Below are 25,456 nucleotides of genomic sequence, written 5' to 3' on the forward strand. Positions count from 1 at the left end.
ATGCCATTTGAGGCACCGCTTTCATCTCATTCAGTAAGCTAATAAGAGGCTTGTGGTCAGTGCTGATTACAAACTTCCTCCCATATATGTACTTATGGAATTTCTTTACTCCAAATATAATGGCCAACCCCTCTTTATCAAGCTGTGAATAGTTCTTTTCCGCAGCTGTGAGCGTGCGTGAAACAAACCCAATGGGCCTTTCCGCTCCATCTGGCATGCGGTGGGCCAACACTGACCCCACTCCATAGGGTGATGCGTCGCAGGACATTATCAGCTCCTTCTTCTCGTCGTAATGCACTAACACCCTGCTGGACTGAAGTAGCTCCTTTGACTGCTGAAACGCTTTCACTTGCTCTGGCCCCCAACGCCATGGCTCCTCCTTTCTCAGCAGTTTGTGCAGGGGTGCCAGCAGCATCGATAAGTTTGGAAGAAACCGGTTATAATAATTCAGGAGCCCTAGATAGGCTTTCAGTTCAGTCACTGAGGTGGGTGCCGGTGCATCCTGCACTGCCCGCACTTTCCCTGGTAATGGATGGAGGCCTGTGGCATCCACCCGATGTCCCAGGAATGTAACTTCCTTCTCCATGAAACTACACTTACTCCGTTTCAGGCATAGCCCCGCCTCTTCCAGCCGCTGTAGCACTTTGTCCAGTGTTTTTAAGTGATCCTGATCGTCACTTCCTGTTAGCAGAATATCATCTAAGTACACGGCCACCTTTGGAATGCCCTGCAGAATGCCCTCCCTAGTCCGTTGGAATATTGCTGGGCTAGAACTGACACCAAATGGTAACCTGGCATACGTGAACAGCCCCTTGTGCGTGTTCACCGTGACAAACTTTTTTGATTCTTCATCTAGCAATATCTGCTGATACGCATGACTCATGTCCAGTTTGCTGAATCTTTCTCCCCCAGCGAGCGATGTTAACATGTCCTCCATTCTCGGAATGGGGTACTGTTCCAGTGATGATACTCTGTTCACTGTTAACTTATAGTCACCACACACCCTTACGTTACCGTCGGGCTTCAATACCGGGACTATTGGTGCCGCCCAGTCTGAAAATTTCACTGGTTCTATTACTTTGTCCTTTAGCAGGCGATTTAGTTCCGCTTCAACCTTGGTTTTCATTGCAAAAGGTACCGACCTTGGTTTAAAGAAACGAGGCGTGGCATCACTGGCTACATGAATCTTGGCTGTGGCTCCCCTTAAGGTGCCCAGTTCATCCTTGAACACTAACTCATGCTTCATCAGCACTTCTTGCAGTGCCTCTGTACTGTCCTCCATTTTATTCATTGCCTGCCAGTCCACACTCAACTCACTGATCCACCCTCGCCCTAACACGTTTGGCCCTGACCCTGCTACCACTACCACCGTAAGCTCTTTGGTGACTCCTTTGTGTTCCACTTGTACTTCGGCCGCCCCCAAAATATCCACCTTCTGTCCTGTGTAGGTTTTGAGACTAATGGGGCATGTACCTAGCTCTGGTACTTTTGCTTCCCCCCATAGCTTGGCGTACTCAGTCTGCGACATGATGGTTACACTACATCCGGTGTCAATCTCAAACTTTACTTGACCTCCGTTCACTATCAAATACTGAGTGAGAGGGGGTACGTTGGGCCTTGAAGTGTCTATACTGTATATAGTGAAAACCTCCTCACTAGACTCACTAGACTCTTCCTCTTGTATGTAATTTGCCCGCTTTGTGTACTTCTCCCTCCCCCCTTTTGCATGCTTTGCCCCTTTAGCACTGCTTCTCTCACTCACTGCCCTTTTACAGACTTTCTTTAAGTGCCCTATTTTTCCACAATTGTGGCACTTTGCCTTTGCAAACCTGCAGTCCTTTGCATAATGGCTCGTCCCGCCACATCGGTAGCAATCCCCAACCCCGACTGGTGGACTTTTCGCGCCAGCTTCCATCTTGAAAACAGCTCCTCCCCCTGGTTTACTCCATTTCTCCTTGCTCATACTGTTTAAGTCCTTAATGTCCTTGTTAGCCATCTCCATGGCTTGTGCTTTTTTAAGTGCCGTCTCAAACGTTAATCCTTCTTCTGACAGCAACCTTTGCTGTATACTGTCGTCGTTAACTCCGCATACTAGTCTGTCCCTTAACATGACTGTGAGCGTATTTCCAAAATTACAGTCCTGTGCGAGCTTCCGAAGCTCCTCCACATACTCAGTAACGCTTTCTTCCGGCCTCCTAATCCTCGAATTGAATTTCCATCTCTGTACTATTTCACTAGGTTTCGGATCGAAATGATTCTTTAGTAGACTCACCAACTCGTCAAAAGATTTTTCTCCTGGCTGCTCCGGGCTCAGCAGATTCCTCATCCGTGTATAGGTTTGCGCTCCCAAACAACTCAGTAAAATGGCCCTTTTCTTTTCAGCACTGTCCACCTCGTTTGCCATAAAGAAATGGCTCAGTATTTCACAATACTCCTCCCAAGACTGCGACTTGCTATCAAAAGGTGCCACGGAGCCTACCGTTCCTGCCATCCTTGGAGTCCGGTCACTTTAGCCAAAAAATAAAACTCCGTTTCGACTCCCGCGGCCTAGCCTCGTGCTTTTCCGACTAGTTTGCTAACCAACACGAGCACCTCTTCCGAATACTCCAAAACTTTTCCGTCCTTTATTCTCGTCGCCATATGTGGTATCTTGAGCTGGCCACAGATGGAGACAGACACAGGTTAACTCCGTAACATGGTTTAATCAACACTTGCACATAAAAGCTTCTGCCATGAGGCAGCAAAAACAAAGAGTACAACAGTACAGATCAGACTTAACTCAGGAGAGCAATTGCCACAGCACCACCTGGTGGATCAGGTTACACATAACCTCCCAGGATACCACAGACAGCACCATGGTTTTGGTAATCAATACTAATCTGGTTAATCAGTGCTAACACTAAGGTGTCAGCCTTGGCTCAGTGGGAACCACGCTTGCCAGTTGAGTCACAAGGTCATGGGTTAAAGTCCCACTCCAGCGACTTGAGTACATTTTTTTTTTTTTTAATGCTAATATTATTAATTAACGGGTTGCAGGTGTTGCTTGCAAAGTTGACATTTATTGCCCATTTCTAGCTGCCATTGAGAAGGGAGTGGTGGGCCTTCTTCTCAAGTGCTGCAGTAGTAAATTGCAGTACTGAGGGAGCGCCACACTGTCGGAGGGGCCGTACTGAGGGAGTGCCGCACTGTCGGAGGGGCCGTACTGAGGGAGGGCCGCACTGTCGGAGGGGCAGTACTGAGGGAGCGCGGCACTGTCGGAGGGGCCATACTGAGGGAGTGCTGCACTGTCGGAGGGGCAGTACTGAGGGAGCGCCGCACAGTTGGAGGGGCAGTACTGAGGGAGCGCCGCACTGTCGGAGGGGCCGTACTGAGGGAGCGCTGCACTGTCGGAGGGGCAGTACTGAGGGAGCGCTGCACTGTCGGAGGGGCAGTGCTGAGGGAGTGCCGCACTGTTGGAGGGGCAGTACTGAGGGAGTGCCGCACTGTCGGAGGGGCAGTACTGAGGGAGCGCCGCACTGTCGGAGGGGCCGTACTGAGGGAGTGCCACACTGTCGGAGGGGCAGCACTGAGGGAGCGCCGCACTGTCGGAGGGGCAGTACTGAGGGAGCACTGCACTGTCGGAGAGGCCGTACTGACGGAGTGCTGCACTGTCAGAGGGGCAGTACTGAGGGAGCGCTGCACTGTCATAGGGGCAGTACTGAGGGAACGCTGCACTGTCGTAGGGGCAGTACTGAGGGAGTGCCGCACTGTCGGAGGGGCAGTACTGAGGGAGCGCTGCACTGTCGGAGGGGCAGTACTGAGGGAGCGCTGCACTGTCGGAGGGGCAGTACTGAGGGAGCGCTGCGCTGTCTGAGGGGCAGTACTGAGGGAGCGCCGCACTGTCGGAGGGGAAGTACTGAGGAGCGCTACACTGTCGTAGGGGCAGTACTAAGGGAGCACTGCACTGTCGGAGGGGCAGTACTGAGGGAGCGCCGCACTGTCGGAGGGGCAGTACTGAGGGAGCGCTGCACTGTCAGAGGGGCAGTAATGAGAGAGTGCCACACTGTCGGAGGGGCAGTACTGAAGGAGCGCCGCACTGTCGGAGCGGCAGTACTGAGGGAGTACTGTACTGTCGGAGGGGTAGTACTGAGGGAGCACCGCACTGACGGAGGGGTAGTACTGAGGGAGCGCCGTACTGTCGAGGGGCAGTACTGTGGGAGCGCCGCACTGTCGGAGGAGCAGTACTGAGGGAGCGCTGCACTGTAGTAGGGGCAGTACTGAGGGAGCGCCCCACTGTCGGAGGGGCAGTACTGAGGGAGTGCTGCACTGTTGGAGGGCCAGCACTGAGGCAGCGCCACATTGTCGGAGGGGCAGTACTGAGGGAGCGCCGCCCTGTCGGAGGGCAGTACTGAGGGAGCGCCGCACTTTCGGAGGGGCAGTACCGAGGGAGTGCCGCACTGTCGGAGGGGCAGTAATGAGAGAGTGCCACACTGTCGGAGGGGCAGTACTGAGGGAGCGCTGCACTGACGGAGGGGCAGTAATGAGAGAGTGCCACACAGTCGGAGGGGCAGTACTGAGGGAGCGCTGCACTGTCAGAGGGGCAGTAATGAGAGAGTGCCACACTGTCAGAGGGGCAGTACTGAAGGAGCGCCGCACTGTCGGAGGGGCGGTACTGAGGGAGTACTGTACTGTTGGAGGGGTAGTACTGAGGGAGCGCCGCACTGACGGAGGGTTAGTACTGAGGGAGTACTGCACTGTCGAAGGGGCAGTACTGAGGGACTACTGCACTGTCGGAGGGGCAGTACTGAGGGAGCGCCGCACTGTCGGAGGGGCAGTACTGAGGGAGTGCCGCACTGTCAGAGGGCAGTACTGAGGGAGCGCCGCACTGTCGGAGGGCCAGTACTGAGGGAGTGCAGCACTGTCGGAGGGGCAGTAATGAGAGAGTGCCACACTGTTGGAGGGGCAGTACTGAAGTAGCGCTGCACTGTCGGAGGGGCGGTACTGAGTGAGTGCTGTACTGTCGGTGGGGCAGTAATGAGAGAGTGCCACACTGTCGGAGGTGTAATACTGAGGGAGTACTGCACTGTCGAAGGGACGGTACTGAGGGACTACTGCACTGTCGGAGGGGCAGTACTGAGGGAGCGCCGCACTGTCAGATGATCAATACTGAGGGAGCGCCGCACTGTCGGAGGGGCAGTACTGAGGGAGCGCCGCACTGTCGGATGGGCAGTACTGAGGGAGCGCCGCACTGTCGGAGGGGCAGTACTGAGGGAGCGCCGCACTGTCGGAGGGGCAGTACTGAGGGAGCGCCGCACTGTCGGAGGGGCAGTACTGAGGGAGCGCCGCACTGTCGGAGGGGCAGTACTGAGGGAGCGCTGCACTGTCGGAGGGGCGGTACTGTGGGAGCGCCGCACTGACGGAGGGGCAGTACTGAGGGAGTACTGCAGTGTCGAAGGGGCAGTTCTGAGGGAGCACCGCACTGTCGGAGGGGCAGTACTGAGGGAGCGCCGCACTGTCGGAGGGGCAGTACTGAGAGAGCGCCACATTGTTGGAGGGGCCCTACTGAGGGAGCGCCGCACTGTCGGAGGGGCAGTACTGAGGGAGCGCCGCACTGTCGGAGGGGCGGTACTGAGGGAGCGCCGCACTGACGGAGGGGCAGTACTGAGGGAGTACTGCACTGTCGAAGGGGCAGTACTGAGGGAGCGCCGCACTGTCGAGGGGCAGTACTGAGGGAGCGCCGCACTGTCGAGGGGCAGTACTGAGGGAGCGCCGCACTGTCGGAGGGGCAGTACTGAGGGAGCGCTGCACTGTCGGAGGGGCAGTACTGAGGGAGCGCCGCACTGTCGGAGGTGCCATATTTCAGATGAGACGTTAAACCGGTACACCGTCTGCCCTCTCAGGTGGACATAAACGGTCCCACGGCACTATTGAAATAATTGCGGAGGAGTTCTCTCCAATGTCCTGGCCAATATTTATCCCTCAAAAAGTACCTGGAAACAGATTTTTGGTCATTTTTCTCATTGCTATTTGTGGGATCTTGCTGTGCGCACATTGGCTGCCACGTTTCCTACATTACAACAGTGACTACGCATTAAACGTACTTCACTGGCTGTGAAGCGCTTTGGCACGTGCTGAGTTCACGAAAGACGCTGTAATAATGCAAGTCCTTTCTGCTTTCTGAACATAATTTCATTGTGCCGGAGTTTGTGGTCAGTGGTGGGCGAATGGCACCAGCCGTTCAGTACACTTCCACCTGCCCACAGACAGTCTGTGGGAGTTTGGGCGTCCTGAGGCTGTGAACGGCGCTACATAAATGCAAGTTCTTTCTTTCTTATTTCACTGCTCAGTCTAAACCTCTGTGCAGCTGTACCAATCATTCGGTTACAGGAGCTTAGCCCTTTCCACGCTGGACTGAAGAACAAGTCAGAAATGAGTCCCTATGGAAATTGCAGACAATTGGATAATGGTGTTTACCATTTCGCTATAGATAGCTCACAGACGAGAGCTCCCTCATGGTCCCTGACCGTGCTCTGCATGTTCAATATAGTCCCTGTTGCTCCCACGCACACTCCAAGTGCTTTTCTAAATTTTACATTTATATTCGGACAATCTGAAATTCTGCTCATTGAATTATTAAATATCTCTGTATTTGATCCTGTTTTTAAATTTGATTTTGCTCCTCACAGCTTTAATTCATTTTTCCTTCCATTGGAAATTTTGCTTCTCACTATTTTCGTGCGTGTATATTTTAATGTGGTTTGCATTTTTCTTCTTGAGCTTTTTAAAATGAATTCATGGCATTAACTTGGATTGTATTCCCTCGAGTTTAAAAGGTTGAGGGGTGATTTTTTCGAGCTGTTTAAAATGATAATGGAATTCAGTAGGGTAGACACAGAGAAGCTATTTCATCTGGTGGTGGTGGGGGGGGGGGGGCGCGGAGGGGAGTCGACAAAAAAGGGGAAACAATCTTAAAATTAGAGCCAGGCTGTTTAGGAGTGAAATCAGGACCCAATTTTTCACACAAAGGGTCGTGGAATTCTGGAACTCTCTCCCCCCAGAGGCTGTGGATGCCGGATCAATTAAAATTTTCAAGACTGAGATCTTTCAAGCCCCGTCTGCCCCCTCAGGTGGACATAAAGGCCTTGATTTTAACTGACCCGTGGAGGCGGGATTGGAGGCGTGAATTCGGGGGGTTAAAGTCCCGAATTCGGGGGTCCCGACACCATCCCGCCCCCAACCCGCCTCCATGTAAGTTTCAAAGGAGGCGGGTACCCGCCCCGCACTGGGACCCGCCTCCCCGAGGCGGGAAGGGATTAGTGACAATTAATTGCCTGTTAACAGGTAGTTAACAGGCAGTTTTTAGCCTAATCCCTAGTTTAAAGCTTGAAGTGTGGGATTCCCGACGGCTCCAAACCACGCCAAGTTAGAGGAGTCAGGCCGTCGGGTTGAAGGACTTGGAGGGGTCGAGATGTCGGTGTTGAGATGAGTGATGGGTGCATGAGTGCAAAGGTAAGTGTGTTTGGGTGTCTAAAGTGTGTGAAGAAGTTTAAATTACCTGTACTTACCTTAACAGCCTTTCTTCCTCTAGGTTTCAGGAGTCCCTCATCTAACCGGCACAGAAAGCAGAACGGCTGCGAACTGTCAAAAGTGACAGCCTGCAGCTTTCTGTGCCAGTGAGATTTCTAACTGAGTCTGTGGAGAAGGACTCAGGTTAGAAGTAAGACTGTCAGTGTTTGACAGCTTCAAACAGCTGTGAAACACTGATATTTCATCTGTCAAAACCTCTTGACAGATGAAATTTCAGCCTGTGACGTCACCTGTTGCTGGGTGGCCCTTAATTGGCCTGCTGAGCCCGCTGGGTCAATCAAGTTAAAATCGCGTGGATTGGCCACATCTCAATGGAGGCGGGACTACAACCCCGAAAGTTGTAGTCCCGCCTCCTTCCCGACTTCTGAGTGAAAATCACCCCCAAAAGATCCCACGGCACTATTTTGAAGAAAAGCAGGGGGAGTTCTCCCTGGTGTCCTGGGGCCAATATTTATCCCTGAACCAACATCACTAAAACAGATTATCTGGTCATTATCACATTACTGTTTGTGGGAGCTTGCTGTGTGCAAATTGGCTGCCGTGTTTCCCACATTACCACAGTGACTCCACTTCAAGAAGTACTTCATTGGCTGTAAAGCGCTTTGGGACGTCCCGAGGTCTTTCTTTTCTTTCTTTCATGGTTGATCTGTTCCTCAACCCCATTTACCCACCTTTGCTCCATATCCCTTGATCCCCTGACCCAACAAAATCTTCCGACCTCAGTCTCGAAAGCTCCAATTGACCCCAGCATCCACAGCCACTGCAGTCTAGTATTGATTAGCCCATCACTCAGCACAATTGTTTGATTTTTATTTAACATACTTGAAGCTCCTGTGCAGAGAACATATACAGAACTAATTGGGAACTTAGGAATATAGGAACAGGAAGTGGCCATTCAGCCCCTCGAGCCTGTCCCACCATTCAATCAGATCATGGCCAACCTGTCTCTTATCTCCATTGACCTGCCTTGGTTCTGTAACCCTTAATACCCTTACCTAACAAACATCTACCAATCTCAGTTTTGAAATTTTCAATTGACCTCCCAGCCTCAACAGCACGTTTGGCGGGAGAGTTCCAGATTTCCACCACCCCTTGTGTGAAGAAGTGCTTCCTGACATCACCCCTGAATGGCCTGGCTCTTGTTCTGGAAATAGTTTCTCTCTAATCTACCCTATCAACTCCTTTAATCATCTTAAACACTGCAATTAGATCTTAATCTTCGATACTCGTGGGAATACAAGCCTAGTCTGAGCAACCTGTCATCTTTTTCCAAGACATAATAAGATGTTAGACAGAAGACACTAGCAGGGAGTGGAGGGTGGGGTTGAGGGAGTGGAGGTTGGGGTTGAGGGAGCGGAGGTTGGGGTTGAGGGAGCGGAGGTTGGGGTTGAGGGAGCGGAGGTTGGGGTTGAGGGAGCGGAGGTTGGGTTGAGGGAGCAGAGGTTGGGGTTGAGGGAGCGGAGGTTGGGGTTGAGGGAGCGGAGGTTGGGGTTGAGGGAGCGGAGGTTGGGGTTGAGGGAGCGGAGGTTGGGGTTGAGGGAGCGGAGGTTGGGGTTGAGGGAGCGGAGGTTGGGGTTGAGGGAGCGGAGGTTGGGGTTGAGGGAGCGGAGGTTGGGGTTGAGGGAGTGGAGGTTGGGGTTGAGGGAGCGGAGGTTGGGGTTGAGGGAGTGGAGGTTGGGGTTGAGGGAGAGGAGGTTGGGGTTGAGGGAGCGGAGGTTGGGGTTGAGGGAGCGGAGGTTGGGGTTGAGGGAGCGGAGGTTGGGGTTGAGGGAGCGGAGGTTGGGGTTGAGGGAGCGGAGGTTGGGGTTGAGGGAGCGGAGGTTGGGGTTGAGGGAGTGGAGGTTGGGGTTGAGGGAGAGGAGGTTGGGGTTGAGGGAGCGGAGGTTGGGGTTGAGGGAGCGGAGGTTGGGGTTGAGGGAGTGGAGGTTGGGGTTGAGGGAGTGGAGGCTGGGGTTGAGGGAGTGGAGGTTGGGGTTGAGGGAGCGGAGGTTGGGGTTGAGGGAGCGGAGGTTGGGGTTGAGGGAGCGGAGGTTGGGGTTGAGGGAGTGGAGGTTGGGGTTGAGGGAGTGGAGGTTGGGGTTGAGGGAGTGGAGGTTGGGGTTGAGGGAGAGGAGGTTGGGGTTGAGTGAGCGGAGGTTGGGGTTGAGGGAGCGGAGGTTGGGGTTGAGGGAGCGGAGGTTGGGATTGAGGGAGTGGAGGTTGGGGTTGAGGGAGTGGAGGTTGGGGTTGAGGGAGAGGAGGTTGGGGTTGAGGGAGCGGAGGTTGGGGTTGAGGGAGCGGAGGTTGGGGTTGAGGGAGTGGAGGTTGGGGTTGAGGGAGTGGAGGCTGGGGTTGAGGGAGTGGAGGTTGGGGTTGAGGGAGCGGAGGTTGGGGTTGAGGGAGCGGAGGTTGGGGTTGAGGGAGTGGAGGTTGGGGTTGAGGGAGTGGAGGTTGGGGTTGAGGGAGTGGAGGTTGGGGTTGAGGGAGTGGAGGTTGGGGTTGAGTGAGCGGAGGTTGGGGTTGAGGGAGCGGAGGGTGGGGTTGAGGGAGTGGAGGTTGGGGTTGAGGGAGTGGAGGTTGTGGTTGAGGGAGCGGAGGTTGGGGTTGAGGGAGCGGAGGTTGGGGTTGAGGGAGCGGAGGTTGGGGTTGAGGGAAGTGGAGGCTGGGGTTGAGGGAGCGGAGGTTGGGGTTGAGGGAGAGGAGGTTGGGGTTGAGGGAGCGGAGGTTGGGGTTGAGGGAGTGGAGGTTGGGGTTGAGGGAGTGGAGGTTGGGGTTGACGGAGTGGAGGTTGGGGTTGAGGGAAGTGGAGGTTGGGGTTGAGGGAGTGGAGGTTGGGGTTGAGGGAAGTGGACAGACAGACCTTGAAGAAATTCCCGATTGGTCCATGAGCAGAGGTTTGGGGGTGTCTATCGATTGTCTACTGTTTGCCATTGTTGAACTGATCTCATTTTGCTTGGTGTTGTTGGATCTTCCATAAAGGATCCTTAAAGACCCGGTTCCTTTTCATGACAAAACACACAACTCACATGCTGAGCCTTTCAGAGTTATCTATTAGTGTTGCTTTATTTTTAAACCCAGCATCTTTGTCAAAGCCACTTAATAATGTGAAAGTGCGAGCGCAATCCAACAATAGTTTGATATTGTTTTATTCTACGAGTGTCAGTGATAATTCCAAAGCCTGGGAACATGGTAATTAAATGCAGCGAATATCAAAATGCTAACCAGCTGCACTTAATTATCACTTAAGACTCTGCACCATGTGACACGTCTCAACGCACTGGAGAATAAGACTGCAGCGCTCGCGAAAACCCAACACCATCCCAGCTGGTAGCACAGATCAAGAATGACCGTACTCTGGCCCCAACATCGCTCAAAGATGTCCTTGTAGCTATACCAGGATTGTGTCAGCCCCTGCCTTAAATGTGTACAGTAACGTAATGGTTATGTTATATACAGGTAGAATAACACAGAATGTACAGCACAGAAACAGGCCATTCAGCCCAACTGGTCCGTGACGGTGTTTATGCTCCACACGAGCCTCCTCCCACCCTCTTCATCTCACCCTATCAACATATCCTCCTATTCCTTTCATGTGTTTATCTAGTTTCCCCTTAAATGTATCTCTGCTATTCGCCTCAACCACTCCCTGTGGGGGCGAGTTCCACATTCTCACCACTCTCTGGGGAAAGAAGATTCTCCTGAATTCCCGATTGGATTTATTAGTAACTATCTTATATTTGTGTTCTCTAGTTTTGGACATTAGTTCAAATCCCACCACCGCAGTTTGAGAATTTGGATTCAGTTTACAAAATCTGAAAATTAAAAAGCTGGTATCAGTTAAAAGTGAGCATGAAGCTGTCGGACTGTCATAAAATAACCTTGGTGGGAGGGTCGGTAACCAGAGGACAGAGAGTTAAGATAATTGGTAAAAGAACAAGAGGAGAGATAAGGAGAATTTTCTTTTACGCGGCGAGTTGTTGTGATCTGCAATGCGCTGCCTGAAAGGGCGGTGGAAGCAGATTCAATAGTAACTTTCAAAACGGAATTGGATAAATACTTGAAAAGGAAAAAATTGCAGGGCTACGGGGAAAGAGCAGGGCAGCGGGACTAATCGGAGAGCTCGACCAAAGAGCCAGCACAGGGCACGATGGGTCGAATGGCCTCCTTCTGCGCTTTGATTGCATGAAACCCCAACTGGTTCACGAATGTCCTTTAGGGAAGGAAATCTGCCGTCCTTACCCGATCTGGGCCTATATGTGACTCCAGACCCACACCAAGGTGGTTGACTCTTAACTGCATTCGAAGGTGACCTAACAATCCACTCATTTGCATCAAAATAGGTCTAAGGATTGGTAATAAATGCCGGCCTTGTCAGCAATGCCTGCACCCCGAGAATGAAGACAAAACACCACTGACCTGCCCGAGTATATGGGGTAAGAGAAGAGGTCTTGAGCTCATCCTAACTCGCACCGAGTCCCGTTCACCCATCACCCCCTGTGCTCACTCCCCCGTGTCCTAACTCACACCCAGTCCCGTTCACCCATCACCCCCTGTGCTCACTGCCCCGTGTCCTAACTCACACCCAGTCCCGTTCACCCCTCACCCCCTGTGCTCACTGCCCCGTGTCCTAACTCGCACCGAGTCCCGTTCACCCATCACCCCCTGTGCTCACTGCCCCGTGTCCTAACTCACACCCAGTCCCGTTCACCCATCACCCCCTGTGCTCACTGCCCCGTGTCCTAACTCGCACCGAGTCCCGTTCACCCATCACCCCCTGTGCTCACTGCCCCGTGTCCTAACTCACACCCAGTCCCGTTCACCCCTCACCCCCTGTGCTCACTGCCCCGTGTCCTAACTCGCACCGAGTCCCGTTCACCCATCACCCCCTGTGCTCACTGCCCCGTGTCCTAACTCGCACCCAGTCCCGTTCACACCATCACCCCCTGTGCTCACTGCCCCGTGTCCTAACTCGCACCCAGTCCCGTTCACCCATCACCCCCTGTGCTTACTGCCCCGTGTCCTAACTCGCACCCAGTCCCGTTCACCCATCACCGCCTGTGCTCACTGCCCCGTGTCCTAACTCTCACCCAGTCCCGTTCACCCATCACCCCCTGTGCTCACTGCCCCGTGTCCTAACTCACACCCAGTCCCGTTCACCCATCACCCCCTGTGCTCACTGCCCCGTGTCCTAACTCACACCCAGTCCCGTTCACCCATCACCCCCTGTGCTCACTGCCCCGTGTCCTAACTCACACCCAGTCCCGTTCACCCATCACCCCCTGTGCTCACTGCCCGCGTCCTAACTCACACCGAGTCCCGTTCACCCATCACCCCCTGTGCTCACTGCCCCGCGTCCTAACTCGCACCGAGTCCCGTTCACGCATCACCCCCTGTGCTCACTGCCCCGTGTCCTAACTCACACCCAGTCCCGTTCACCCATCACCCCGTGCTCACTGCCCGTGTCCTAACTCACACCGAGTCCCGTTCACCCATCACCCCTGTGCTCACTGCCCCGTGTCCTAACTCGCACCCAGTCCCGTTCACCCATCACCCACTGTGCTCACTGCCCCGTGTCCTAACTCACACCCAGTCCCGTTCACCCATCACCCCCTGTGCTCACTGCCCCGTGTCCTAACTCACACCCAGTCCCGTTCACCCATCACCCCCTGTGCTCACTGCCCGTGTCCTAACTCTCACCCAGTCCCGTTCACCCATCACCCCCTGTGCTCACTGCCCCGTGTCCTAACTCACACCCAGTCCCGTTCACCCCTCACCCCCTGTGCTCACTGCCCCGTGTCCTAACTCACACCCAGTCCCGTTCACCCATCACCCCCTGTGCTCACTGCCCCGTGTCCTAACTCACACCCAGTCCCGTTCACCCCTCACCCCCTGTGCTCACTGCCCCGTGTCCTAACTCGCACCGAGTCCCGTTCACCCATCACCCCCTGTGCTCACTGCCCCGTGTCCTAACTCGCACCCAGTCCCGTTCACCCATCACCCCCTGTGCTCACTGCACCGTGTCCTAACTCGCACCCAGTCCCGTTCACCCATCACCCCCTGTGCGCACTGCCCCGTGTCCTAACTCGCACCCAGTCCCGTTCACCCATCACCCCCTGTGCTCACTGCCCCGTGTCCTAACTCACACCCAGTCCCGTTCACCCATCACCCCCTGTGCTCACTGCCCCGTGTCCTAACTCACACCCAGTCCCGTTCACCCATCACCCCCTGTGCTCACTGCCCCGTGTCCTAACTCACACCCAGTCCCGTTCACCCATCACCCCCTGTGCTCACTGCCCCGTGTCCTAACTCGCACCGAGTCCCGTTCACCCATCACCCCCTGTGCTCACTGACCTACATTGGCTCCCGGTCCGGCAACACCTTGGTTTTAAAATTCTCATCCTTGTGTTCAAATCCCTCCATCTCCTCACCCCCTCCCTATCTCTGTAACCTCCTCCAGCCATTCAAACCCCCGAGATCTCAGCGCTCCCCTAATTCTGGCCTCTTGTGCGTCCACGATTTCAATCGCCCCACCATTGGCGGCCATGCCTTCAGCTGTCGAGGCCCAAAGCTCTGGAATTCCCTCCCTAAACCTCTCTCTCCTCCTTCAATACGCTCCTTAAAACCTACCTCTTTGACCAAGCTTCTGGGCAACTATCCTAAATTCGCCTTCTGTGGCTCGGTGTCAAATTTTGTTTGATAATCGCTCCTGCGAAGCACCTTAGGACGTTTTACTATGTTAAAGGCGCTGTATAAATGCAAGTTGTTGCTGTTGAGTCTGGCAGGCAGCACGTCACTACAGATGAATCTTATGTGTCTATGCATCCACAAACAGGCAGAAACACCAGTACAAGCTGCCATCTAAAGGGATCGGGGCGGGAGCTCAGCCTTGTCCCCTTACCTCCTGACGCAATAAAACTCACTACGCACTTGGTTCGAGTATAAAGCACGGCTTTAATCAACTTGTTTCAGAACATGGAGGTCTAGTTGTACTTCACTAGTTCCTGTCTTACGAAATGTCCCTGAGCAAGCTGGGCCCACGCCCGAGTATTTATACTCCGTGCACGGCGCCACCAGCTGGCCATCCAGTGTTATTTCATGAGTCGTTTCTTCATATCACACTTCCCAAGGAGAAAGGTCATACCAAGCGATTTATCAGGGTTCAAATTCTGTACACCCCTCAAAATCTTGAAGTCATTGGTTAGATCTCCCCAAGACTTCTCCAGTGTAAATGATCCCAGTGCCTCCTTGTAGCTCAGACACCCATTTCCCAGCTTGAGGTTAGCTGTCCACCTCACTGTGGTACAGTGTCATGAATTGTACCCTGTACGCCTGATATGGCTGAACCAGTGTCAGCCAGTGGCTCAGTAGTCTCACTCTTGCCTCTGCATCAGAAGGTCGTGGGTTCAAGTCCCACTCCAGAGATTTCAGCACAGAAATCTAGGCTCACACTCCAGTGCAGTACTGAGGGAGCGCTGCACTGTCGGAGGGTCAGTACTGAGGGAGCGCCGCACTGTCGGAGGGGCAGTACTGAGGGAGTGCCGCACTGTCAGAGGGGCAGTACTGAGGGCGCGCCGCACTGTTGGAGGGGCAGTACTGAGGGAGCACTGCACTGTCAGAGGGGCAGTACTGAGGGAGCGCCGCACTGTCGGAGGGGCAGTACTGAGGGAGTGCCGCACTGTCGGAGGGGCAGTACTGAGGGAGTGCCGCACTGTCGGAGGGGCAGTACTGAGGGAACGCCGCTCTGTCGGAGGGGTCAGTACTGAGGGAGTGCTGCACTGTCGGAGGGGCAGTACTGAGGGAACACTGCACTGTCGGAGGGGCAGTACTGAGGGAGCACTGCAATGTCGGATGATCATTACTGAGGGAGCGCCGCACTGTCGGCGGGGCAGTACTGAGGTAGCGCCGCACTGTCGGAGGGGCAGTACTAAGGGTGTGCTGCACTGTCGGAGGGGCAGTACTGAGAGAGAGCTGCACTGTCGGAGGTGCCCTCTTCCAGATGAGACGTTAAACTGAGGCCCCGACTGTAATATCAGGTGTATGTAAAAGATCCCATGGCCACTATTTGAAGAAGAGCAGGGCAGTTCTGCCCGGTGTCCTGGGGCCAATATTTATCCCTCAATTAACATCACTAAAGCAGATTACAGGAAACTCTCGTTTAAACGGCACCTAATTATCCAGAATTCTCTAATAACCGGCAAAATTCTGGTGTAGGTTTTGAGGCTTCCGTATACTGTATATTTGTGGCTGTGTAACCGGGGTTCTCGTACCTTTTGCCGTGTAATCATGGCTCCTGCACCTCTGGTTGTGTAACCGGGTCCCCTGTACCTTTAGCCGTGTAACCGGGGCTCCAGCACTTCTGGCTGTGTTACGGGGCTCTCGTACCTTGGGCCATTGTCACTCCATGTCCCTTCTTCGTTATCCGGAATTTTTAATCAACTGGCACCATCCCGGTCCCGTCGGTGCCGGATACCAAAGAGTTTCCTGGTCATTTATCACATTGCTGTGTGTGGGAGCTTGCCGTGTGCAAATTGGCTGCCTTGCTTCCTACATTACAACAGTGACCACACTTCAAATGTACTTCATTGGCTGTAAAGCGCTTTGGGACATCCTGAGGTCATGAAAGGCGTTGCAGAAACGCAATTCTTTCTATACCTAATATCGTTTAGGGAGGAAACCTGCCGTCCTTACCCGGCCTGGGCCTATACGTGACTCCAGTCCCACACCAATGTGGTTGACTCTTAACCACCCTTTGAAGTGGCCACTCAGTTTTTATCAAACGGCTACCAGTGGTACAAAGAGAGGGCCCACCCCCACCTTCTCATGGTGACCAGGGGATGGGAAATAAATGCCGTTGCCAGCGGTGCCCACACCCCAAGCATGAATAAATCTTCCGATTAGGCACTTTACAGCCTTCCGGACTCAATATCGAGTTCAACAATTTCAGATCATAACCTCGGCCCCTATTACATTTTTACTTATATTTTTTATCCACCCCTTTGTTTTGGCCTTTCCCCACCCCCTTTCTCTTTTTTTCTCTCTCCCACATGGCAGCTGTCTCCCATTCTGCCAGCGCATTTCACACCTAATCTAGAGCCGTCTTTTGTCTCCACTAGTCCGCTCACCATCCCGTCTCGCCTTGAATACCTCTTAATGTCTCTTCTTCTCTTTTGTTCTCTCCCAGCCTGGCCTCTTAATCTATTTCATTCCCTGTGTTTCTTTAGTCTCGACAAAGGGTTTTGACCCGAAACGTTGACTCTATTTTCTCTCCACGGATGTTGCCTGGCCTGCTGAGTTTTTCCAGCATTTTCTCTTGTTATGAATAAAAGAAAGCCCACTATTACCCCTGGAAGCTTATGTTCTATCCATCTATCTATACACACCGAGACCCTGCTTGCCTTCTCCTTCAGCTGGAGTTGTGTTCGAAATGTTCTTATTTCAGGTGTGAAAGGCTCTTATCAGGTGGGGTTGACCTGTCAAAAACGGGACAAGTTTATTGAGCCGACTAACATTTCCCCGTTCCTAGAATTCTCATGTCCTTAAGTCATTGTTCTCTTGCTTCCTTTTAGTCCACTGGTCTCTCATTATTCGAGCAATGATGTCAGTCCAACCTACTGCAATGACAGCTTCTCAGTATTCTGCAAGTTATCTCCCCTTACGTCGCATTGTAAGCACTCTCCACTCGCCTGCACGGCAGTGTTCCCATTCAATAGACAACCACTTGTGAAATATTCCGTACTTATCAAAAACCAGGCTGATGATAGAATCTGTTTGTACAACAGCTCATGTTCAACACCCTTGATTCTGTCAAACGTATGTTCACAGGAAGGCTGGAAGTGGAGGAAAAGTTTACTATAAATAAGAAAGTGAACCATGAAATTGAGATCGTTTTGCAGAGAACGAGAATAAGGAACGGCCGCAAAACAGAACTTGATTCGAAAATAAAAAGATGTGAACATTGCAACAGGAGGAGGCCATTCAACCCCTCGAGCCTGTTCCAAGAAATGGAAACATCTTCTCTACGTCTACCCTATCAAACCCCTTCACAATCGTAAAGGTCACCTGATTAAGGTCTAGAGAAAAAAGCCCCAGCCTGTTCAATCTTTCCTGATAGTTATAACCTCGCAGTTCTGGTGTGATCTTTGTGTAATTTCCCGGTGTGAGTGAGAACACTCAATGCGTCCATAGCAAAGAGATTGAAGATCCATTTACAGATCAGTGCATGGTGTAATTGACAGGATTTTGATAAATAAGGCGATTAAGGAGACCACGTGCGGCCAGACCATGAACACAACAGCTGCACACTGTTTTTTCGACATGTTACTATAATCGGAAGCTGTGGTTTTGTAGGGTCAGATCGCCATTTCACAGAATCATAGAATGGGTACAGCACAGAAGGAGGCCATTCGGCCCGTCGAGCCCGTGCCGGCTCGCTGCAAGAGCCCTTCAGCTTTGAAGAGTTCACATCCATGGAATGGACAGTGGGGCACCAGCAAAGCTGTCCCTTCACTAGGGGGTGGGGATGCAATTTTAACCCTGCCCGCCTGGCGAGGACTGGGTTGGGTGGGCAATTAAAATCGCGCCTGGCTTACTTATCCGCCCCGGAGCCACCAGGACCCGATTTTAACCTCCACTGCGGAGCAGGTGGCAAGGACGCCCGCCGAAAGCTGGCAGGATCCGTCTTTACCTTGGCATGTCGGGCCCTGATGATGACATTGGGACCCGACTGCAATTTTAACTGGGTGGCCCGAGCTGGGACGCCCCCGTGCCTCTCGCGCCAGCTGAGGACAAGAGGGAAGAGGATCAGGAACAAGAGGAGGCCTAAAGAGCAAAGGTTTTTATTTACTTTACTTATGGGGGCCTGGAGTCTTTTTCACCTCATCAGTATTGGCTCCGAGAATACGTGTGTTCCTGGTGTCCAGCATTGCTAAGCAACTGCAGGCCGACTTAAAAAATTACAGGGCTGCCTAGCCGCGGGCAACTGATCACAGCGCAATCGATTTCACTCAGTAAGGCAAGGAGGACCTCCTGCTGCTGCCATGCTGCGCTGTGACTGGGTGTCACAGTCATTTCCTACACCTCCCCATCCCCACCTCCTCCCCACACCCCTCCTCCTTCCCATTCCCCACCTCCTCCCCACACCCCTCCTCCTTCCCATTCCCCACCTCCTCCCCACCCCCCAACTCCTTCCCATCCCCCACCTCCTCCACACCCCCCTCCTCCTCCACATTTCCCTCCTCCTCCCCCATCCCCCCATCTCCTTCTCCATCCCCCCTCCGACAGTGCGGCGCTCCCTCAGCACTGCCCCTCCAACAGTGCAGCGCTCCCTCAATACTCCCCCTCCGACAGTGCGGCACTCCCTCAGTACTGACCCTCTGACAGTGTGGCGCTCCCTCAGTACTGTCCCTCCGACAGTGCGACGCTCCCTCAGTACTGCCCCTCCGACAGTGCGGCACTCCCTCAGCACTGCCCCTCCAACAGTGCAGCGCTCCCTCAATACTCCCCCTCCGACAGTGCGGCGCTCCCTCAGTACTGCCACTCCGAAAATGCAGCGCTCCCTCAGCACTGCCCCTCCGACAGTGCGACGCTCCCTCAGTACTGCCCCTCCGACAGTGCAGCGCTCCCTCAGTACTGCCCCTCTGGCAGTGCAGCACTCCCTCAGTACTGCCCCTCCGACAGTGCAGTGCTCCCTCAGTACTGCCCCTCTGACAGTGCAGCACACCCTCAGTACTGCCCCTCCAACAATGCAGCACTCCCTCAGTACTGCTCGTCCGACAGTGCAGCGCTCCCTCAGTACTACCCCTCCGACAGTGCAACGCTCCCTCAGTACTGCCTCTCCGACAGTGCGGCGCTCCCTCAGTACTGCCCCTCTGACAGTGCGGCACTCCCTCAGTACTGCCCCTCCGACAGTGCAGCGCTCCCACAGTACCGCCCCTCTGACAGTGCAGCGCTCCCTCAGTACAGTCCCTCCGACAGTGCAGCGCTCCTTCAGTACCGCCCCTCCGACAGTGCAGCGCTCCCTCAGTATTGTCCCTCCGACAGTGCAGCGCTCCCTCAGTACTGCCCCTCCAACCGTGCAGCGCTCACTCAATATAGACCCTCTGACTGTGAAGCACTCCCTCAGTACAGACCCTCTGACTGTGAAGTGCTCCCTCAGTAATGCCCCTCCAACAGTGCAGCGCTCCCTCAGTACTGACCCTCCGACTGTGAAGCGCTCCCTCAGTGCTGCCCTTCCGCCAGTGTGGCGCTCCCTCAGTACTGCCCCTCCGACAGTGTGGTGCTCCCTCAGTACTGCCCCCTCTGACAGTGTGGCACTCCCTCAGTACTGACCCTCCTACAGTGTGGCACTCCCTCGGTACTGACCCTCCGACAGTGCAGTGCTCCCTCAGTACTGCCCCTCTGACAGTGTGGCGCTCCCTCAGTACTGTCCCTCTGACACTGTGGCGCTCCCTCAGTACTGCCCCTCCAAGAGTGCAGTGCTCCCTCAGTTCTGCCCCTCCGACAGTACGGCTCTCCCTCAGTACTGCCCCTCCGACAGTGCGGCTCTCCCTCAGTACTGCCCCCACTGACAGTGTGGCGCTCCCTCAGTATTGCCCCTCCGACAGTGCGGCGCTCCCTCAGTACTACCCCCTCTGACAGTGCGGCACTGCCTCAGTACTGCCCTCTCTGACAGTGTGGCGGTCCCTCAGTACTACACCTGGAATGCCAGCTTAGATTATGGCCTAGAAATTCGGTGGGCTGCGCCACCCGTTAGCGCCTAAAGAGGGCACTCAGTGGCTTTAGCGCCACTGGCCACGCCTCCCGCGAAATTTAGCGGGGCGCTAGTGGCGGCGTTAGCCTGTAGATCTGCGCCGCCACCGATGGCGTCATCGGTGTGCGAAGCACCCCGCTACCGCCCCAAACGCGATATTGGGTCGGGCCCCCCCCCCCGTAGCACCGGTCGCAATTCGCGACCGGTTCAGGGGGGCCTACCTATGGCGGTAGTGGCGCAAATTAAAGGGGAGGTGCGGGGTGGCCAATTTTTTCGGTGACCGCCTGCCAGCACCTCCTCGCGCCGCCCTCCCCGGCCTCCTGATCCCCCCCCCACCCCCAGGCAGTGCCGGCTCTGTCCCGAGAGCCCAGCACCTCTCCTCGGTGCCGGGCTCTTTTGCCGGCACTTGCGATCGGAGATCGTGCTGGTGCAGGCCCCTCCCCTTTAAGAAGGGGAGGAAGGCCTGCAGTTCCGCAGTGCGCCATGCCGCAGCGTGCGGTGCTGCGGCACGTTGCGCTGCGATATTCAGTTTCAGCGCCCCAAGACGGACGCGGGGCGCCTCGAGCAGCGCCCCGCTTCTGTTTGGGGCGCTCAAACTGAATATCCCGCTGGCGCTCCCGGGTCCTTCCAGGGCGGGACTTCCGGCGCCTAGGCGAGCTTGGCGCCCCAACCCACCGAATTTTTAGGCCTATGTGTCGGAGATGCGGGAGTGGGAGTTAAACCCATGACCTGCTGACTCAGAGTGCTACCCACTGAGTCACGGTGAACACCTGAAGCATTTACTTGTTCTCTCCACAGATGCTGACCGACCTGCTGACTGTTTCCAGCAAGTCCTGTTTTTGATTTCAGATTTTCAGTAACAGGAGGCTTTTTGTTTTTTTTAAAATAAAGTGTTTCTATATATTGCAATATTGCTTGGGCTGATAAGCCGCAGGTAACATTCACGCCACACAAGTGCCAGGCAATGACTATCTACAACAAGCGAGAGCCTAACCACCGTCCCTTAACATTCAACGGCATTACTATCGCCGAATCCCCCCCAATATACATCATGGGGGTTACCATTGACCAGAAACTTAACTGGACCAGCCACATAAATACTGCGGCTACAAGGCTGGGTATTCTGCAGCGAGTGTCTCACCTCCTGACTCCCCAAAACCTTTCCACCATCTACAAGGCACAAGTCAGGAGTGTGATGGAATACTCTCCACTTGCCTGGATGAGTGCAGCTCCAACAACACTCAAGAAGCTCAACATCATCCAGGATAAAGCAGTCCGCTTGATTGGCACCCCATCCACCACCTTAAACATTCACTCCCTCCACCACCGGCGCACCGTGGCTGCAGTGTGTACCATCTACAAGATGCACTGCAGCAACTCACCAAGGCTTCTTCGGCAGCTCCTGCCAAACCCGCGACCTCTTCCACCTAGAAGGACAAGGGCAGCAGGCGCACGGGAGCACCACCACCTCCAAGTTCCCCTCCGAGTCACACACCATCCTGATTTGGAAGTATATCGGCCGTTCCTTCATTGTCGCTGGGTCAAAATCCTGGAACTCCCTCCCTAACAGCACTGTGGGAGTATCTTCACCACACGGACTGCAACGGTTCAAGAAGGTGGCTCACCACCTCTTTCTCAAGGGCAACTAGGGATGGGCAATAAACGCTGGGCCTTGCCAGCGACGCCCAGATCCTGTGAACGAATAAAAACAAATGTTATCTAAAAAACCTGTTCCTGCCTTTAGAGACAGGCTCCATAAACAGCTTGCAAATTGTAGCAAGCTAAACTATTTACGAAACAGCTCCGTTGAATCGATTCTCTCTCTTGGGTGGATCAATAAATCAGGTTTTTTACAATATCCAGTGTGCAATTTACTGAACTTTGATACTCATCAATGAGCTTGGAAGGAAGTTCTCCATTCTCGGTTGTGACCTGGAACACCCTGGATCCGCTGATGTGGACATCAGTGTGTGTGTGGGTGATTGTTCCCCAAACTGTTCTTGTTGTGTAGCTGGCTCACTCTTTTTCTTCTCTCTCTCTCTCTCTTCCTCCCTCTTTTCCATTTACAAAGAGAAAAGGTCAGATGGTATTAGACAGAAATTGTAATTCGTGTCAACCTGAAACCCTGAGAAAAATGCTCGGCAAAAGATTGTGTGACAAAAAGCTCTTGTGAGGGGAACAACGTGGCTGACGATGGACCAGATCCACCCACTGGTCCAAGAGGTCTGTGTCGGTGTTTGTGCTCCACACCAGCCTCCTCCCACCCTACTTCATCTCACCCCATCAACATAACCTCATATTCCTTTCTCCATCATGTGTTTATGTATCTTCCTCGTAATTAGAGAGAAAACAGGGAATTACTGACCGGTAAGCCTGACATCAGTAGTGGGGAAAATGCTAGAGTCCATTATAAAAGATGTAATAGCAGAGCACTTGGAAAACAGTGACAGGATCGGACAAAGTCAACATGGATTTACAAAAGGTAAATCGTGCTTGACTAATCTACTGGAATTTTTTGAAGATGTAACTGGCAAAATAGATAAGGGAGAACCAGTGGATGTGGTGTATTTGGACTTTCTGAAGGCTTTCGTTAAGGTCCCGCATAAGAGATTAGCATGTAAAGTTAAAGCACATGGGATTGGGGGCAAGGTACTGACTTGGATAGAGAACTGGCTGGCAGACAGGAAGCAAAGAGTTGGAATAAATGGCTCTTTTTCCGAGTGGCAGGCAGTGACTAGTGGAGTACCATAGGGATCGGTGCTAGGACCCCAGCTATTCACAATATATATTAATGATCTAGACGAGGGAACTAGATGTAATATCTCCAAGTTTGCAGATGACACAAAGCTGGGTGGCCGTGTGTGCTGTGAGGAGGATGCCGAGAAACTCCAGTATGATTTGGACAGGTTGGGTGATTGGGCAGATGTATGGCAGATGCAGTATAATGTGGATAAATGCGAGGTTATCCACTTTGGTGGCAAAAACAGGAAGGCAGATTATTATCTGAATGGCAATAGATTGGGAGAAGGGGAAGTGCAATGAGACCTGGGTGTCCTTGTGCACCAGTCGCTGAAGGTAAGCATGCAGGTGCAGCAGGCGGTTAAGGCAAATGGTATGTTGGCCTTCATAGCGAGAGGATTCGAGTACAGGAACAAGGATGTCTTGCTGCAGTTGTACAGGGCCTTGGTGAGACCACATCTTGAGTATTGTGTGCAGTTTTGGTCGCCTTATCTGAGGAAGGATGTTCTAGCCATGGAGGGAGTGCAGCGAAGATTCACCAGACTGATATGGCAGGAATGACATATGAGGAGAGATTGGGTCGATTGGGCTTATACTTGTTGGAGTTTAGAAGAATGAGAGGGGATCTCATTGAAACTTATAAAATTCTAACAGGTCTAGACAGACTAGATGCAGAAAGGATGTTCCCGAGGGCGGGGGAGTCCAGAACCAGGGGTCACAATCTAAGGATAAGGGGTAAGCCATTTAGGACAGAAATGAGGAGGAATTTCTTCACCCAGAGAGTGGTGAACCTGTGGAATTCTCTACCACAGAAGGCAGTTGAGGCCAATTCATTAAATATATTCAAGAAGGAGTTCGATATATTTCTTAAGGCTAAAGGGATCAAGGGATATGGGGAGAAGGCAGGGACAGGGCACTGAGTTTGGATGATCAGCCATGATCTCATTGAATGGCGGAGCAGGCTCGAGGGGCCGAATGGCCTACTCCTGCTCCTACCTTCGATGTTTCTATGTTACTGCATCTATACTATTCGCCTCAACCACTCCCTGTGGGAGCGAGTTCCACATTCTCACCACTCTCTGGGTAAAGAAGTTTCTCCTGAATTCCCCATTGGATTTATTAGTGACTATCTTATATTTATGGCCCCTAGTTCTAGTCTCCCCCACAAGTGGAAACATCTTCTCTATGTCTACCCTATCGAGCCCTTTCATAATTCTAAAGGCCTCGATCAGGTCACCCCTCAGCCTTCTCTTTTCTAGAGAAAAGAGCCCCGGCCTGTTCAGCCCTTCCTGACAGCTATAACCTCTCAGTTCTGGTATCATCCTTGTAAATCTTTTTCCATCTTCTCCAGTGCCTCGATATCCTTTTTTATATTATAGAGAGCTGAACAGTGCACAGTGCTCCAAGTGTTGTCATTATCACATTGCTGTTTGTGGGAGCCTTGAGACATCCTGAGGTTGTAGAAATGTTTTTCTTGCCTCTTCCCGCTGTGAGATTTCACTGATGTATCTTGCTGTAACTGAAGGGTTTAGAAACCAATCATAGATCTGCAATGTCTTCTGTGCTTATCAAGTACAATTTCCATTTAATGTAACAGTCAGTGTTTGTCTGCATTGCACCATGAATTTTTTATAAAATACAACCTTCTTGTGCCCGATGGAGCAGGTTGTCGACATTTCAGTCGCCCCCTGCAAAGTACTGGAAACACACGAAGCTTGGCTCAACTCAGAGTTCAGTCAAGTTTCTTACTCCCTAACAACTTCCATAGGAACAGGAGGAGGCCATTCAGCCCCTTGAGCCTGTCCCACCATTCAATTAAATCATGGCTGATCTGTTCCTCAACTCCATTTACCCGCCTTTTCTCCGTAGCCCTCGATCCTCTTACCCAACAAAAATCTATTAACCTCAGTCTTGAAAGCTCCAATTGACCCCCAACATCCACAGCCATCTTCTGGGGGAGAGAGTTCCAGATTTCCACCACCCTTTGTGTGAAGAAGTGCTTCCTGACATCACCCCTGAACGGCCTGGCTCTAATTTGAAGGTTCTGCCCCCTTGTTCTGGACTCCCCCCACCCCAGAGGAAATAGTTTCTCTCTCTCTCTACCTTATCAAATCCCTTTATCATTTTAAACACCTCGATCAGATCACCCCTCAATCTTCTAAACTCAACCGAGACCGGAGAAGCAGCGGACCTGCGCGGGAGCAGCCTGAGGCGGCTGAGTATAAGAGGGAGCAGTCAGAGGCACCGAGGCCCACAGCCCCGAGACCGGAGAAGCAGTGGAGCTGAGCGGGAGCAGTCAGAGGCATACCAATCCAGGTTCCAGGAGAGAGGTCAAAAGTAATCCAAGTGTGACGTCAGCAGGAAGCAGGTAAGTGATTGGTTGGTGAGTATTTCTCTCTTTTCAATACAAGCTTGAATTCTGTG

The sequence above is a fragment of the Somniosus microcephalus genome, chromosome 13, assembly GCF_052327205.1.
Source record: "Somniosus microcephalus isolate GS21.2 chromosome 13, FLI_Smic_1.0, whole genome shotgun sequence".
Classification (NCBI taxonomy): Eukaryota; Metazoa; Chordata; class Chondrichthyes; order Squaliformes; family Somniosidae; genus Somniosus; species Somniosus microcephalus.